The sequence below is a fragment of the Stomoxys calcitrans genome, chromosome 5 (assembly GCF_963082655.1).
Source record: "Stomoxys calcitrans chromosome 5, idStoCalc2.1, whole genome shotgun sequence".
NCBI lineage: Eukaryota > Metazoa > Arthropoda > Insecta > Diptera > Muscidae > Stomoxys > Stomoxys calcitrans.
The window spans coordinates 148,643,660-148,661,159 of record NC_081556.1 but is presented as its reverse complement, the minus strand read 5'-3'; the positions used below and the strand labels follow the sequence as shown (position 1 = coordinate 148,661,159).

The following is a 17,500-nucleotide window of genomic DNA, read 5'->3' as shown; positions in this document are numbered from 1 at the left end:
ATGATCATCGTCCTCTTCTAGGCTGCCTTTGCATTTGCATTAGAGGGCACTAGTGCAGCATATTCAAGGGTGCCCAGCAGTAGTTCCGTCGTCTCATGGTTGTTCCGTCTTCTCTCCTCAGAGAGCTTGGCGTGCCAAAAACCTTGGAGAGCACTCTTTGCAACCTGGATGCTGCACTAGTGCCCTCTAATCTGCAAAATTGCCCATGAACATTCCATTAAGGAACTGGGGCAAACTTCTCACAAATCAATTGGAGATGTCCGCTTCAATTTTAAGGTCCATGATATGGGGAGGTCCCGCTTTATAGCCGAGTCCGAAGTGCGTGCCGCAGAGCGATACCTCTTTGGGGAGAAGTTTTTACATGGCAAAGTAACTCCCAAATGTCGCCAGCATTAGGAGGGAATAACCACCGCTTAAAAATTTTCTGATGTTCCTGCCAGGATTCGAACCCAGGCGTTCAGTGTTATGAACATTGCATTAAGGAACAGGGGCAAACTTCTCATATGTCAATGAGTGCTGTCCGATTCAAGTTTAAGCTCAATGATAAGGGGCCTGCTAGTATATAGCCGAGCCCGAACGGGGTGACGCAGTGCCACACCTATTAGTGGAGAAGTTTTTACATAGCTGCCATACCAAATGGGGCAGTACCTCACAAATGTCGCCAACACAGGGAGGGGATAACCACCGCTGACATTTTTGCTAATGTTTTCGCCAGTATTCGTAATCAGGCATTCAGAGTCATAGGCGGTTTTGCTAACCTCTGCACTAAGGTGACCTTCATTGCCCAATGAAAAGATGAAAATAGCGCCCTCTATAGGTGCAATCTTAAAGGATACATTCAGCGCCGGGTCGCTGATTATACCCACCACTGAAGGATGGGGGTATATTTATTCTGTCATTCCGTTTGCAACACATCGAAATATCCATTTCCGACCCTATAAAGTGAATATAGTCTTGATCAGCGTAAAAATCTAAGACGATCTAGCCATGCCCGTCCGTCTGTCCGCCAGTCTGTTGAAATCACGCTACAGTCTTTAAAAATAGAGATATTGAGCTGAAATTTTACACAGATTCTTTTTATTTTGTCCATCAGCAGGTCAAGTTCGAAGATGGGCTATATCGGACTATATTTCCATATAGCCCCCATATAGACCGATCCGCCGATTTAGGGTCATAGGCCCATAAAAGCCTCATTTATTATCCAATTTTGCTGAAATTTAAGACAGTGAGTTGTATTAGGCCCTTCGGTATGTTTCCTCAATTTGGCCCAGATCGGTCCAGATTTGGATAAAGCTGCCATATAGACCGATCCACCGATTTAAGGTCTTAGGCCCATAAAAGCCTCATTTATTATCCAATTTTGCTGAAATTTGGAACAGTGTTATTAAATGCGTTGTGTTGGACCAGTCGGCATCCCAATTCAATTTGGACCACATAGGTCCAGATTTGGATATAGCTGCTATATAGACCGATCTCTCGATTTAAGGTTTTGGGCCCATTAAAGCCGCATTTATTATCCAATGTCGCCGAAATTTGGGACAGTGAGTTGTGTTAGACCCATCGACATCCTTCTTCAATATGGCCCAGATCAGTCCAGATTTGAATATAGCTACCATATAGACCGATCTCTCGATTTAAAGGTTTGGGCCCATAAAAGGCGCATTAAGCCTTCAGGCAATCCATAACAAGATTCACTGCGGAATCCAGTTCTCGTGCTTCCGATATAAGTTCTGAAGGGTTCTGTCGAAAGCACGCTAACTTTCGAAGGAGTAAAGCTAGGCGTTTGAAATTTTACACAAATACTTCTTATTAGTGTAGGTTGGTTGGTATTGTAAATGGGCCATATCGGTCCATGATTTGATACAGCTGCCACACAAACCTATCTTGGGTCCTGACTTCTTGAGCCTCTAGAGGGCGCAATTCTTATCCGATTGGTATGATATTTTGCACGACGTGTTTTGTTATGATATCCAACAACTGTGCCAAGTATGGTTCAAATCGGTTCATAACCTGATATAGCTGCCATATAAACCGATCTTGGGTCTTGACTTCTTAAGCCTCTAGAGGGGGCAATTCTCATCCGATTGCAATGAAATTTCGCACGACGTGTTTTGTTATGATATCCAACAACTGTACCAATTATGGTTCAAATCGGTTCATAAACTGATATAGCTGTCATATAAACCGATCTGGGATCTTGACTTCTTGAGCCTCTCGAGGTCGCAATTATTATCCGATTTGGCTGAAATTTTGTACAACGGCTTCTCTCATGGCCTTCGACATACCTGTCTAATATGGTCTGAATGGATCCATAACTTGATACAGCTCCCATATAAACCGATCTCCCGATTTCGCTTCTTCAGCCCCTACAAGGCGCAATTCTTATACGAATGGACTGAAACATTACACAATGATTTCTGCTATGGTCAGCATTCAATTCATTTATGGTCCGTATCAGACTATAACATAATAGTTCTTATTCATTATTCTTTGTTTGCCTTAAAAAAGATACCACGCAAAGAACTCGACAAATGCTATCCAAGGTGGAGGGTATATAAGATTCGGCCCGGCCAAACATAGCAGGCTCTTATTTGTTTGTTGTGATGTTCTCACCAGGATTCGAACCCAGGCGTTCAGCGTCATAGGCGGACATGCTAACCTCTGCGCTACGGTGGCCTCGGGGAACATGATGGCCATTGGTTATTGATAGGCGCCAATATCTCGCCTTGTTGTACGAATCATCATAGGCACTCAGTATTTAAGGAAGAGCCGGTGTCACTCGGCCTCTCTCTGAGACTCTCCACTCGATATCGCTGATTGTCCGCGACTTCAGTTGCAGCTACTCCTTATGTAGTTCCAGTTATGCTTCTCGTCGTGATAACGAAGTACAGCACCCTGATTGGAGCTCAAAGTTCCAGCCTAAGTGAAGTCAAATCCGCTTAATCGAAAATAGCAAAATACGGAATATTTGTTTCAATTATCCGAGGTTTTCAATTAATCGGAGTTGATATCCGGATTCGATGTTCATTAATCCGGATTCGACTGTATCGTGCTATCCCATAGCTCTTGCTGTGCTATCCTCCTGGACCATAGCTGACGGGTGGGTCATCTTCTTCGTATGGTAGGGATATGGATATGGTCATGACCGGTTGTGGTTTGCTTGACCTCTTCAGGGCTGCTTACGTTAAATCTTCATTACCGTATCGGTATATCAGGGTTAGAAACAGATTCCAGCTTCTAATCTTACCTTCTGTCGGGGGAGATATGAGTTTAGAATTGCGTGATCTGAGTCCTCGAACTTTGCTACCTAGTAACTATGGTTCCTGAACTAAGGCCATGCCAATACCATCTCTTTCCATAATTCCGAGCAGTTCGTTGGCGGTTGCTTAAGAGTGGTGCAGATTAATCTGGAATTGGTCACCATAATATTGCAAAGAAAATTTCGTAAGAGTTCCATTGTAATTACTATGACTTTTTAGGACTATGTCAATGTCGTCATGTATAAAATAATTTATTTCTCCAAAAATTTAAACCCCAAAGGTTGCCTCTAAAACAATGTTTAACTTCTTCAAAACTATCAAATTTTTAATGCTCATTGTCAATGGCAATCCTTCCAATGGACTTATTGACTCAGCAAAAAGATTCCAACCATATCTGGCATTTTTGGTATAAAAGCTCTTCATGGACACCATTACTCATAACAATTGTAACAACATTGAATCATTCACTCAAACTGCATTGTTTATAGGGTTTGGTGCCTTTATTTCCCTCACTTAAATGTACAAATATTTTGGGGATTTTTTGGTTGTTACCAAAATACGTTTGACTTTGACTGGGAGTGTGGTCGTAGGGTTACGGTTTTTCATGTCTACTATATGTGAAATTTTTCTATAGGATTTACCAATGAATTCATGTATGTGTGTGTGCCTCCTCCCCTTTATATGCCTCTGGCTACATGCCTACGAATCAGTTATTCTTGTACGCACAACAGCATGAATTGTTATTTATGACCTATGCAAGTGTGAGTGTGTGCGTGTGTGTGTGTATGCGGCTTGGTGATTGCATTCACTTTGTTTGGTCTGTATATGTTGGCCTGTATTTGTGTATACTAAGCCATTGGCTTTTCCTATTGACCTTATCAACACAGTTACTTGCCCATCTCTCTCTGCGTGTGTTCCATTGAGAGTTCCAAAGCCACTTTCAGCAAACGCCAATGGAAACAACATTGGCGCCCAACATGGTGTACATGGTGACTTTACAACGCACTCACACACATACACATTGCAGTTGAATAAGACGCGAGTATACTGTGAACAAAGGGAAAACTCTCTTTTGTTGCATTGTATCTTTCGTTCGAACGAATAGTTCTCCACCTCTTTGAGATATATGAAATCCCCAGGGATCTCCAGTATTGTGTCGTTGAGTAGAGTAATGAAAATAAAAGTGGAAAACCAAAAAAGAAAAAAAAAAACCTTTTCTGCAAATAATTGAACAATAAGTTGTTGGAAAGGACCTATGACCGTTCTCTGGCTTGGTAGGTTAAACCAAGCAATATCAGTCTTTTTCATGTAAGATACAGTGAGAATAAATTTAAGGCTATAGGGGTTATGTTGGTTGAACAGTTCAAAATTCACCTGTTCTGGGTGCCGGGTCACAGAGATGTCCCAGGGAGATGTAAAACGGAAAGCAAGCTCTTTCCAGGGAAACTGGAAACTGTGGGTATGCCTCTAGCGACATGCAATCTAAGTTTTCAGGACCAGGCCCGAAGGACAACGAATGATAGATGGTCACAAAGAGGGGGCTGTGAGCATTCCAAAACTATGTGGCCTCATCTAGACTTGAAGAGATCTACTGCTTTGCTGTAATTGGCTAAAACAGATGTCTCAGTCATTGTTTGCGTCATGACGGGTCACAGACTAATCGGAAAACATGATAAACTGAAGGTTGCCAACAACGACTTTTACAGAAGCTGTGAGGACATCGAAGAAAAGGAGACTAAAGAACACCATCTGTCAGTGTGCCCGCACTAGCAGTCAGAGGGAGTTTCACTTTAGGTTATCATTTCTTTGAGAACATCTCTGATTTAGCGGATGTGAACATTCTGGATGGTTCAACGGTAGTGCGCCCTCTATCGGCTCAGTAAGTTTAGATCCCAGATCGGTTTATATGGCACCTATACCAGTTTATGGACCGATTTGGACCATACTTCGCACATTTATTGGAAATGATATCAAAACACCATGTGCCAAATCGGACGAGAATTGTGCCCTCTAGAGGCTCAAGAAGTCAAGACCCAAGATTAGTTTATACAATCCCAACCGACCTACACTAATGAGAAGTATTTGTGCCAAGTTTCAAGCGGCTAGCTTTATTCCTTCGAAAGTTAGCGTGCTTTCGACAGACATAAGGACGGACAGACTGGCGGACATGGCTAGATCGACTTAAAATGACATGACGATCTAGAAAATAAATTCTTTATGGGGTCTCAGACGCATATTTCGAGGTGTTACAAACAGAATGACGACATTAGTATACCCCCATCCTATGGTGGAGGTTATAAAAAGATTGAGAGAGTTTTGGCATTGGACAGTAGCTCAATAATATCGAAATCAAACCAGAGTCCCAGTGGTTGACTATGGCGTAGTTAAACCTTTCTTCCTTTTTACATTCCCCTGGCAGCCAGTTGTGCGTACCTGATTAACCCGATGAAGTCATTCATCAGCACAGGCTGCCATCTCAGTCTTACTTTAATTTAAATGACTATGACCGAATATTTGTTCCACTAGCCGGACATAGAATAGCGGATCTTCTGCACTCATTCTAAAATCTCTGACACCAAGTTTGGGGGTGTCTCCCACCACTTGATCTCTCTAACGGGCTTTTGGTCTTCCCGGTTTGCGTGTACCACCGTGTTTACCTTCAAAAGACTTCTTTGCTGGAGCTTCTTCATCCATTCTGACAACATGACCTAGCCAACGCAGCTGTGGTATTTTGATGCGTGTAACGATGCTATCGTCGTCATACAGCTCATACAGCTCGTGCTTCATACGTCGCCTATATTCTCCGTTAACACAAACTGTCCCATATATTTTACGGGGAATCTTTCTCTCAAATACTCAAAGTACTGCCTCATTTGCTTTCACAAGTACCCATGCTTCAGAACCATATAACAGCACGGGCAGTCCTCTAACCTACACTGCCAAATCGTTTTACTTTTTCATTCCCCCTCACTCCGCTTTGGCCCGACGTCCAGACAATGCGGATCGTGCCATTCTCAAAGAAGGCGTTAATCTACTTCTTACACTCCAAAAGTGTTTGTGACTTTCAAAACAAAACAACAAAAACTCTTAAACGAGTCTCACCATTTGTGGTGTGTTAAATGTATCAAGGAGCGGGCTGCAATGATCGCGATTTCGGCCTTTGCCAGGAGTCTCATCAGACTGCTATGCCACCAAAATGATTACATGCTTCCACCCACTCACTAATTAGTGACAGTGCAGCGTTCAGAGGGCATGCTTCTACCATTGCACTGCTCACTAATTAGTGAGTGGGTGAAAGCATGTAATCTTTTTCATGGCATAGCAGTCTGATGAGGCCCCTGGCAAAGGCCGAAATCGCGATCTTGCTTCTTTGGAAAGGAAAATTCTCAAAAATCCTATTAATACTTCCAAAATTTATTGAATTATTTCCTGATTTTTCGACTCGAAACCACGAAGTGGTGATGGCTATAAATGTCTATGGTTACACAAATTGTAATTTAAGAATTATGTTCTTAATGAACATATTTTGAGGTTATAGCCCTTAATTCCAACTTCATATTTTCTTCTATGCCATCTTCCCAATTTGCTTAGTTTATAAATCAGAAAAGTTCCTTATCCCTTATTTCTCTTAAGCAAAATTTACACAAAAATTGACCTCTGACCTTGTGTTGGAGAAAACCGCAATTAAAATACATTCGGTAAAGGAGGAAAAAACAATAAAAATGTTGTGTTGATAAATAAACTGCAACAACAAATAAAACAAATGAGAGCAAACAAAAACCAGCCAGCACAATAACGATTTTATCTAATATCCTTATTAAAAACAAAACGAACACATTTTGTGTGTGTACATGTGTGTGTGTGTGTGTTTGGCTTAGAGCCAAGTCCAAGGGTGTGAGCAATGCTTACCGAGCATATGAGCACACACGTGTGCGAACATTTGAAGAGGTCTTAAACTAAAACGGAAATACGTGAAGTCGTCTGTGGAAAAAAAACGGGAAACAGCCAACCAAACAACACTCATACCATAAAAAACCCCAACACTTATACTAACACCAGGACTGGCTCCAACACTAATACCAACACAAAAACTAAGACCAATATTAACACCCAAACGCAAGTTAAACAAAAAGCAAAACACTGGCTTACTTGTTGCATATTAGGATGCTCCATCAATTTAAGTACACATTTTTCTCCCCCTGCCACCATATTCGTACACAGTGGGGCAAAGAGACGGCATTGACGGCAAGTGAGGAAAGGCACAATACTTTATACCTACCCTGTAAGAGGAAATTGAGAGCTACATCTAATCCTGAAGTGATTTTAATGGACTTTGTAGCAGGTTTTCAGATGGGTTATAGAACAATTCGTATGAAATTTCGAGCAAATGTGTTCAAATTTGGAATAAATACAGAGCTTTAAGTGGCTGCAAAAAGGGTGTGAATAATAATAATCCGCCTCATGCCACTATGGACATACATCTAAGCCAGTATTCGGCTTGTTGTGTGCTCTAAATACTATAAAGTAACCTCGAAAATGAAAATCGCTCTTTGCTTCCACCCACTCACTAATTATTGAGCAGTGCAATAGTAGAAGCATGCCCTCTGAATGCTGCACTGTTCACTAATTAGTGAGTGGGTGGAAGCATGTAATCTTTTTGGTAGCATAGCAGTCTGACGAGGCTCCTGGCAAAGGCCGAAACCGCGATCATTGCAGCCCGCCCCCTTGATATATTTAACACACCACAAATGGTGAGACTCTTTAAAGTGTTTTTGTTGCTTTGTTTTGAAATAGAAGCAAGATCGCGATTTCGGTCTTTGCCAGGGGCCTCGTCAGACTGCTATGCCACCAAAATGATTACATGCTTCCACCCACTCACTAATTAGTGAGCAGAGCTGCGTTCAGAGGGCATGCTTCTACCATTGCACTGTTGTTTTGTTTTGAATTAGAAGAAAGAAATAAAAACACATTGTTTGGTCTAAGCTGGTTAAACCAACAACAAAATGAAATTTTGTGACCAAACTAAAGAAGCGCAAAGAAATTAATTTCCATAATTTTAAAAAAAATTCCAAAATTTTGAAAATTTATACTGCCAAAATTTTGAAAATTTCCCAAAACTTTGAAAATAATGCCAACATTTTGAAAACTTCCCAAAATTTTGAAAATAAATCCAAAAAATTGTAAAAAAATTTCCAAAGCTTTGAAAATTCCCAAAATTTTGAAAAATTCCGAAAATTTTAAAAAATTCCCAAAATTTTGAAAAATTTTTGAAAAATTCCCCAATTTTTGAAAAATTCCCAAATTTTTGAAAAATTCCGAAAATTCGGAAAACTTTAAAAACTACCCAAAATTTTGAAAAAAAAAATCCAAAAATTTTTAAAAAATTTTCCAAAACTTTGAAAATTCCCACAATATTGAAATATTCCCAAAATTTTGAAAAATTCCCAAAATTTTGAAAAATTCCCAAAATTTTGAAAAATTCCGAAAATATGGAAAACTTTAAAAACTACCTAAAATTTTGAAAAAAAAACCCAAAAATTTTTAAAATATTTTCCAAAACTTTGAAAATTCCCAAAATTTTGAAAAATTCCCAACATTTTGAAAAATTCCCAAAATTTTGAAAAATTCCCAACATTTTGAAAAATTCCCAAAATTTTTAAAGTTTCCTAAGTTTTGAAAAAAAAATCCAAAAATTTAAAAAAAAAAAAATCCAAAACTTTGAAAATTCCCAAAATTTTGAAAAATTCGCAAAATATTGAAAAATTCCCAAAATTTGGAAAATTCCGAAAATTTTGAAATATTCCCAAAATTTTGAAAAATTCCCAAAGTTTTGAAAAATTTCGAAAATTTTGAAAAATTCCGAAAACTTTGAAATTTTCCCAAAATTTTGAAATTTTCCCAAAATTTTGAAATTTTCCCAAAATTTTGAAATTTTCCCAAAATTTTGAAATTTTCCCAAAATTTAGAAATTTTCCCAAAATTTAGAAATTTTCCCAAAATTTTGAAAAATTTCGAAAATATTGATAAATTCAAAAAATTATGAAAAATTCCCAAAATTTTGAAATAAATTTTAAAAATTTTTGAAAATTTTGAAAAAAATCCCAAATATTTGAAAATGTTCCTAAAAGTTGAAAAAATCCACCACATTTGTGGTGGTCATGTTGACGTCGGCTGGTGGAACTTGCCACATTGACAAAGGCATAAAATGAATGCGAAGGGGGAAATTGAAGTTTGTTTGAAGAAATATTACTCAGTGAAAAAGCTAACAGTTTGATAGTTGTAGTTGAGATTTTATATAGGACTTGTGCTTATGATCTTAACTTTAAGTACTACGAACAACAGGCGGTGAACTGTAGGCCGGTCTGACGGACGGACATAGTTCACTATGGTGCCGATGAGATAAAGAAGGCAGCATACATGTCACCCCACTGGTGACATGTCTGGGGAACTGGCAATTTCTTTTCTTCAAGACTCATTTAACAATCTCTCCTTTGGGTGTTGCATTCTCTTGTTCATTACGATCGACTTGAAAAACAATGAAACAAAACGTTGTAAAAAAATCCCAAAATTCTGGTAAAAAGTTGAAAATGTCTGAAAGACGATTTGTTGGTACATTAATACAGTGAAAAATTCCTCAGTTTGAATTTTCGTAATGGTGAAAGTCTATCCATGGGTTCAGGAGTTTACATTCATTCGATAATTAAACAAAATTGCAAAAATTTAAAAATACCAAAATTTCTTTTGGTCGGAAGTGATGCCTTCACTGCGCCTCGAATTTTATACTTTTGGAAAGTGAAAAAATTATTAAAAATATTTAACAAAAATCTTTTGAAATTCTCTCAAATAGGGAAAATGTTCCCATGGGCCACGAATTTCATATTTATAAAGAAAAAATTGTTAAATTGTTTATTCTATTTTTTTTTTTTTTTTTACAAAATTCTTTAAATTCCTTTAAATGAGAAAATATCTTTGGGCAACCAACCAGTTTCAAATTATGAAAAAAAAGATCCCGTGAATTGAAATGAAAAAGGACCACGAATTTAATAGGTGAAAAAAGTTGAAAAAAACAATTCCCAAAATATTTACAAAAATCCCCTTAAATATGGGGAAAAAAATTATTCCCTAAATATTTACAAAAATCCCCTTAAATGTGGGGAAAATGTTCCCAGATTTGTATCATTGGAAAGGTTGGAAAAAAAGTTGAGGATATTCCTATATCAAAAGGATAATATATTTTGTAAAGTTTCCTCCGCTATGGTGGCCTTCTCCTTTGATGCGAAACACCTTGGTTCGAATCCTGGCTAGAACACCAGAAAAAGGTTTACAGTGGTGAGGTTTTCAGTGGTGGTTATGTTGTCGTAGCAGTGTGTTATACACTGAGGCGGCAGCCCTTGCCGATGAAGGAATCCATCGGGTTAATCTGGTACATACAACCGGCTGCCATGGTATTGGTGGTGGTTATCCCTTCCTAATGCCCGAGACATTTGTGAAGTATTTTGCCATGCAAAAACCTTGTCCTAAAAGAGGTGCGGCTCTATGGCACACCGTTCGGACTAGGTCAAAAAAATGGAGGCCAATTATTATTCAGCTTAAAACTTGAATCAGGCAGCACTCGGTGTTGCTTAATGGAATCTCCATGGCAAATTTGCAAACAAAATTGCATTTGCAAAGTTTCCTCGCTAAAACATTCTGAGGGCATATCCTCAAGCAAACAAAATTCAATTTGCAAACTTTCCTCGCTAGAACACTCTGAGGGCATATCCTCCAGCTGATAGTTAAAATTTTAGTGTAGCTCGAAAGTTTGGTTCTTAGATTGTAAGTAAACTGTCAAGCTTCACCATTTTCCCCACTGTTGCCAGCTTAAGCTGTTTTAAGAAAACTTACTTCCTCCTCTCCGCCTCTCTAACGACCTCTCTGTCGTTCGTTTTGTATAAACATAAATAAGAAAATTATCTTTAACCTACCCAGAAATAAGGTATTAAACCAATACCATCGTAAGACTTATGGGAATAATAGAATGAGAATACATTTTAGCTACATTACCTTGGTTCAAAGATAAACAAACATGTGTGTGTATGTGTGTGGGAGTGTGTTATATGCGGGCGTGCATGTTCTTGTGTGTGTTTATGCCTTCCACCTTTTGATAAAAACACCAGGTTGTTTGTTTAATTCGTTAAGAAGAAGTGCAAACATAAAAAGCAAACGAAATCCTTCAGCAAAACCAATTCAAAGAAAACCCTCAACTTGGAAGTTACAACTCACAGCCGCAGTGAAGCAACAACCTAATCCACATTTATCAAAGTTACCAGCACAGCAACAGCGAAAGAAGTTGACGGGTGCCAGCACTCAATGTAATTTACAGCAACCATTGTTAAGGGTTTTTGGCTGGCTGCCTGTGCCATCACCATCATCATCATCATCATGTCTCAATGCTAAAGTACCCAAAACAAGCATATTGCTCTGCGAAGCTGGGCATCACAATCATCTTCAACTAGCCGGCAACTGGAAAATCCGTCCTCTATTTTGGTTTGTTTTAGCAGTTGGAAGCAAACCAACAAAGCACCAGAAAATCCTGCAAAATCATTCTGCAACAATCCTTAGCGACTCCAACTACGGTAAGTTATGAAAGAAGAAAAGAAAAACCTTCTATTTTGCACCCAAAAGCGAACAAATAAACCTTTGGCTCAAGTATTCCTATTCTTTTCATTTGTGAGCTCAACTCTATTCAATTGGTCGTAAGTAACTCTACTCGGTCTTAGATTCTTTTTTGAGAGTGCAATGGAGTTCCACTTAAAATCATTGCAATATAGCCATGATGGCTGTAGTTGGCCAAAATTGGGCCTGCACGAACTTGTAATCATTTAATTGAGGGCAAGCAAATAATGTGCAGTAAGTCAAGGGCGTAGTAAATAAAATCTTTAAGGGGGGTTCAGACAAAGTTAAAGAAAAGGAATATGTATATGGATATTAATCTGATACACTTTTTTAGTGCTGCTTTTTATGTTATTGGCGTTTCGGTTTTTTTTTTTTTGGGGTAACTGCGGCTCTTGCTTACATTGTTCCTTGCTGCCCTGACTGCCACTTGTTCTGATGATATTGTAAGCTATCCATTATAAATAATAAATCAGTCCTTGGCGTTTGGCGAATGTGAGCAACAGCACAAGCAAGTGAGCACTGGCGCGCAAAGAACACTTAATTTACGAGTATCCATCTTGAACGCATAAAAAAAAACAACAATCCAACAGTAACAACAAACCAATGTTAGTGGGTCATTTTGTTTCCTTTTCCGTCTCTCTGCGATTTTTTTGCTTGGGATTTTTTTCGTTTCACTTCCTTTTTTTTTGTATTTTCCACATAAATATTTCAGTATCACGAACGAGCAATGCATACACAAAACTTATTGTTTGCCTTATTTATTGGGCTTTGGAAATAAACTGACGCTCAAACAGTGGATGAAAGACAAATTCATTAAGCATAAATTTGTTGATTGTACAAGGATGTTGAGCAGAAAGTTGGGAAATTAAGAATAGAATAGAAAAACAAGTAAAAAGGCGGATTATAAATGCGCCTTTTACGGGGCCTAGACTTTAAATCGATATATCGGTCTAAATCGCAGCTATATTCAAATCTACACCGATCTGGGCTAAATTGAAGAAGGAAGTCGAAGGGCCTAACACAACTCACTGTCCCAAATTTCGACGAAATCGGACAATAACTGCGAACTTTATGGGCCCGAAACCTTAAATCGAGAGATCGGTCTATATGGCAGCTATATCGAAATCTGGATCGATCTCTGCCAAATTGCAGAAGTGTGTCGAGGAGCTTAACTTAACTCAATGTTCCAAATTTCGGCGAACTCGGACAATAAATGCTCCTTCTATGGGGCCAAGACTTTAAATCGAGAGATCGGTCTATATGGCAGCTATATCCAAATCTGAACCGATCTGGGCCAAATTGCAGAAGTATGTCGAGGAGCTTAACTTAACTCAATGTTCCAAATTTCGGCGACAGCGGACAATAAATGGGCTTTTTATGAGTCCAAAACCTTAAATCGAGAGATCGGTCTATATGGCAGCTATATCCAAATCTACACCGATCTGGGCTAAATTGAAGAAGAAAGTCGAAGGGCCAAACACAACTCATTGTTCCAAATTTCAGCGAAATCGGTCGACAAATGCGCCTTTTATGGGCCCAAAAGCTTAAATCGAGAGATCAATCTATAGGGCAGCTATATCCAAATTTGGACCTATCTGAGCCAAATTGCAGAAGGTTATCGAAGACCCTAACACGACTTGTTGTCCCAAATTTCGGCGATATCGGTCAATAAATGCGCCTTTTATGGGCCCAAAATCTTAAACAGCTATATTTAAATCTTGACCGATCTAGGCTAAATTGAGGAATAATGTCAAAGGACCTAACACAAGTCAGGGTCCCAATTTTTGTCAAAATTGGACAATGAATGGGCCTTAGACCCTAAGTCGGCGGATCGGTTTATATGGGGTCTATAGCAAGATATAGTCCGATATGGCCCATCTTCGAACTTAACCTGCCTGCGGACAAAAAAAAAAAGAAGTTTCAGCTCAATATCTCTATTTTTAAAGACTGTGGCGTGATTTCAACAGACTGATGGACGCACAGACGGATACGGCTAGATCGTTTTAGATTTCTACGCTGCGCCTTCTTTAAGTCTCTGATATCTTTTTAGGGTGGGGACACTTCACCCTGAATGCGGATATCGATTTCGTGCCAATGTAACCTATGACACTGAACGCGTTCGAATTCTGGTGAGAACATTGGACCGAGTGGTGTTTATCCCCTCTTAATGTTGGCGAGATTTGCAAAATACTATGCATCGTCATTCAAAAAGATTTCCCCAAAAAGGTGTACAATTTTTTTGCCTATGTTTCTTTCCAGACAAACGTACACAATCTAGTCATAATAGATCTAATGGCGTTTTTGAGCGTTGGCGTGGCCCCCTATACTTCGATCTGATTTTGTATGCCAGATTCAAAATCTACTCCCGAATACCTTTCATTTGAGCCCCATATTGAAATGAACGTCCAATATATGTGTTTTTGGGAGTTTTTAGGTTAGGACGGCCCGATAGGATAGGACTCTCCAATACCTTTCATTTGATACCTATATTGTCCCGATCGGTCCACTTTTTATCCACTTTGTATTTTTGGCATAAGGGGGAGGGTCAGTCCCCCTTCCGATACCTAGAATTATAATATTCGAAAATTTCGAGAAAATCGGTTTTGCCGTTTTTCAGTCTGTACGGAACAAACCAACCGAGTCCCATATATCCGTGATTGGCTAATGTACCCATTTTGGGCCTTATTGTGGGGGTGAGGTTTCGTGGGGGCCAGATTCGTTATCTACTCCGTCATACTTTTCATTTGATACCCATGTTGTCCTTATCGGTCCACGTTCGATTTTGGGTCGTGTTTTTGGGGTAACTGTGGAGGGTACGCCCCCTTCCGTTATTAATAAACTATAAAGCCTCCTCCTACTTTCTGACCATATTCGTAATCTACTCCCGAATACCTTTCATTTGAGTCCCATATTGTCATGATCGTTAAAAAAACCTACTTTAAGGGGTTTTGGGACCGCACGACCTCCCAGGCACTTGGACCCAACATTTATTATAAATTCGTACTATACTCTTGAATACCTTTCATTTCGTACCCAAATTCGTACTATACTCTTGAATACCTTTCATTTGAATCCCATATTGTCCCGATCGGTTCACTTTTATTTTTGGGTAGTACTATTGGGTTAAGGGGGAGGGTCCGCCCGATAATGTGATCGATGTGTTGCAAACGGAATGACAAAATGAATATACCCCCATCCTTCGATGGTGGATATAAAAACGAAAAGAAAATCAAAAAAAGGGAAGTTCGAACTTTATGGCAGCTATAACGAAACATGGTCCCAAAAACTGTCGAATCATTCAAGTCAAGTCTAATGTGGAAAGCAACATTAGACTTGACTTTTTGTACCACTAAGAAATCTTCGAATCAAAGTTGACACCTCGAATCAGTCGTACCCAACATCGCGTTGTATGAATGTGTTCCATTCTTTTTATTTCTAGTATCTGACACCACTGTGTTGGCTCCTTTACACACACACACACACACACACACTGTAGGTTTTCTTCATGCTCTCATCTTATTTGCTGCTTCACATGATTGGTTCGATGGTTATCTTGTTAGAGGAATCTTAATGGCAGACTGAATAAATTATGCATTTTATGATTCCTCCATTGCTACGCTTAAATCAATTTAAGCGGAGAGAAAATAATGCCAGCAAGAAGTCCAGCTGTATCACAGTTCAATGTCAGAGGCCAGCTGGTCATATTGTCAACTGTTGTTGTGCTGGGGAAATGCAAGGCCAATAAAGAAGGCAACTAAAGCCAAGGCATCACCTGAGGCCTTTGACCTTATGGTGAGCGTAACAATGGCCCCATTCACAATTTATGGCAAGTCATTGACAATTGACAAAAATGTGATGCAAACTTTAATTAAAATATTTATTGCGTTTTCTCTGCAGCACTCAGGTGTCCAGGTGAATAAATTTATTGAGTGGCTATAACAAATGTTTGTTATTTCGATTTTGTTGTTTCTCAGTTCTTCAAATTACCTAATAAATTACCAAAAAACGAATGTTATCAATTATTAATGCCTCAATCCTCGTTAAACTTATCGTTCTACGGTGTGATGTGCCGTGACAACGAATGCCATGGCGGCTTCATTAAATCTTTGTTCGTTTCACGAATTGCTTAAGATTTGAGTAATAAAATCGAGCGAATCGAGCATATGCCAGACAATCGATATTGATTAGTGTCATTGATATTTTATTGTTCTAAGTAATGCTTGTCGTGGTGTCTTAATTGGATTTGGTATCCATGGCAAAAACGGGCAAAGGAGGAAGGGCATTAGTGTGGCAAGCAAGAGTTGCGAAATGCAAAGTTGCCCATGAGCATTGCATTAAGGAACAGGGGCATTATTTCTCACATATCAATGAGTGCTGTCCGATTCAAGTTTAAGCTCAATGATAAGGGGACTCCTTTTTATAGCCGAGTCCCAATGGAAAATATAAATTTTCATGGAAAATTGAAATTTTCATGCAAAATTGAAATTTTCATGGAAAATTGAAATTTTCATGGAAAATTGAAATTTTCATGGATTGAAATTTTCATGGAAAATTGAAATTTTCATGGAAAATTGAAATTTTCAAGGAAAATTGAAAGTTTCATGGCATATTGAAATTTTCATGGAAAATTGAAATTTTCATGGAAAATTGAAAATTTTCTGGAAAATTGAAAATTTTCTGGAAAATTGAAAATTTTCTGGAAAATTGAAATTTTCATGGAAAATTGAAATTTTCATGGAAAATTGAAATTTTCATGGAAAATTTCAATTTTCAAGGAAAATTGAAAGTTTCATGGCATATTGAAATTTTCATGGAAAATTGAAAGTTTCATGGCATATTGAAATTTTCATAGAAAATTGAAATTTTCATGGAAAATTGAAATTTTCATGGAAAATTGAAATTTTCAAGGAAAATTAAAATTTTCATGGAAAGTTAAAATTTTCATGGAAAATTAAAATTTTCATGGAAAATTAAAATTTTCATGGAAAATTAAAATTTTCATGGAAAATTAAAATTTTCATGGAAAATTAAAATTTTCATGGAAAATTAAAATTTTCATGGAAAATTAAAATTTTCGTGGAAAATTCAAATTTTCATGGAAAATTCAAATTTTCATGGAAAATTCAAATTTTCATGGAAAATTCAAATTTTCATGGAAAATTGAAATTTTCATGGAAAATTGAAATTTTCATAGAAAATTGAAATTGTCATAGAAAATTAAAATTTTCAAAGAAAATTGAAATTTTCAAAGAAAATTGAAATTTTCAAAGAAAATTGAAATTTTCATGGAATATTGAAATTTTCATGGAAAATTGAAATTTTCATGGAATATTGAAATTTTCATGGAAAATTGAAATTTTCATGGAAAATTGAAATTTTCATGGAAAATTGAAATTTTCATGGAAAATTGAAATTTTCATGGAAAATTGAAATTTTCATGGAAAATTGAAATTTTCATGGAAAATTGAAATTTTCATGGAAAATTGAAATTTTCATGGAAAATTAAAATTTTCATAGAAAATTGAAATTTTCATAGAAAATTGAAATTTTCATAGAAAATTGAAATTTTCATGGAAAATTAAAAT

General features: G+C 37.8%; 1 protein-coding gene and 1 long non-coding RNA gene across 5 annotated transcripts in view; both read left to right on the top strand.

Moving 5' to 3' along the window:
* Window positions 1-17,500, top strand: part of LOC106086502 (potassium channel subfamily T member 1) — a 692,064-nt gene that overhangs the window by 258,884 nt on the left and 415,680 nt on the right. The window lies entirely within an intron of this gene.
* The window catches only part of LOC131998065 (uncharacterized), a 172,229-nt gene that overhangs the window by 8,439 nt on the left and 146,290 nt on the right, over window positions 1-17,500 (top strand). The window contains exon 2 of the long non-coding RNA XR_009398524.1: window positions 11,417-11,875. This is a non-coding gene — a long non-coding RNA (uncharacterized LOC131998065). The remainder of the gene's footprint in view (window positions 1-11,416; window positions 11,876-17,500) is intronic.